The sequence below is a fragment of the Muntiacus reevesi genome, chromosome 9, assembly GCF_963930625.1.
Source record: "Muntiacus reevesi chromosome 9, mMunRee1.1, whole genome shotgun sequence".
NCBI lineage: Eukaryota > Metazoa > Chordata > Mammalia > Artiodactyla > Cervidae > Muntiacus > Muntiacus reevesi.
The window spans coordinates 86,841,715-86,843,344 of NC_089257.1; positions in this window are offsets into that span (position 1 = coordinate 86,841,715).

The following is a 1,630-nucleotide window of genomic DNA, read 5'->3' on the forward strand; positions in this document are numbered from 1 at the left end:
CCATAGCAAATCTGAAGACACTCCAAAACTCTCTACTGGACTCCACACTGCCCTGCAAAGAGAGGAGATCCAGCTCCACCCACCAGAACACAGAAACAAGTTCCCCTTAAGAAGCCACTGGTCCAACCCTAACCACAGGGAGCAGACTCTATGACTAAGAGGAACTACAACCTTCTAGCCTGCAGAAAGGGGACACTAAGCACAACAAACTAAACAAAATGAAAAAGTAGAGAGATATCCGGCAGGTGAAGGAATATGATAAAAACCCACCAAACCAAAGAGGAGGAAATAGGGAGTCTACCTGAAAACAGTATTCAGAACAATGATACTAAACATGATCTAAAATCTTGAAAACAAAAGGAGATAAAGATAAATGAACCAGAAACATGGACTGAGAAGATGCAAGAAATGCTTAACAAGGATCCAGAAGAAATAAAGAATAGTCAATCAATAATGAACAATGCAATAACAGATTAAAAACACACTTAAGGGAATCAACAGTAGAAGAACTGAGGCAGAAGAAAGGATAAGTGAGCTGGAAGATAAAATGGTGGAAATAAATGAAGCAGAGCAGAGAAAAGAATAAAAATAAAAGAGGACAGCCTTAGAGACCTCTGGGACAATGTTAAGCACCCCATTATTTGAATCGTAGGCATTCCAGAAAAAGAAGGCCAAAGGAAACAGCATAGGAATATATTTGAGAAGATAATAGTCAAAAATTTCCTGAAAATGGGGACAGAAACAGCCACCTAACTCCAAGAAGCCCAGAGAGTCCCATACAGGATAAATCCAAGGAGAAACATGCCAAAACACATATTAATCAAAATAGCAAAAAATTAAACACAAAGAACATATATTAAAATCAGCAAAGGAATAGTAACAAATAGCATACATGGGGATCCCCATAGGGAAAACAGCTGATCTTTCAACAGAGACCCTGAAGGCCAAAAGGGAACGGCAGGATACACTAAAAATGAAGAAAGGGAAAAACCGACAACCAAGATTACTCTACCCAGCAAGGATCTAATTCAGATTCAAAGCAGAAACCAAAAGCTTTATAGACAAGCAAAACCTAAGGGAATTCAGAACTACCAAAGCAGCTCTTCAACAAATGCTAAAGGATATTCTCTAGATAGGAAATACGGAAAAGTTTTATAAAAATAATCCAAAATAATAAATGGTAACGGGATTATACATATCAATAATTACTTTAAATACAAATGGTTAAACACTCCAACTGTAAGACAAAAACTGGATGAATGAATACAAAAACTAAGTTTCTATATATATGCTGTCTACAAGCAACCTACCTCAAACTTAGGGACAACTACAGACTGAAAATAAGTGGCTAGCAAAAGTTATTTCATGCAAGTGGAGTGGAGTGGAGGAAGTTGGAGCATCAATATTCATCAGATAAAATAGACTTTAAAATAAACACCATTATAAGAGACAAAAGAAAAAAAAAACACACAAAACAATCCAGACATCAGTCAAGAAGAAGGTATAGCTATCATAAACATATATGTACCCAACATAGGAGAACCTAGGAATGTAAGGCAAATGTTAACAAATATTAAAGGGGAAATGATAGTAACACAATAATAGTGGGGGGCTTTATTTAATACACCAC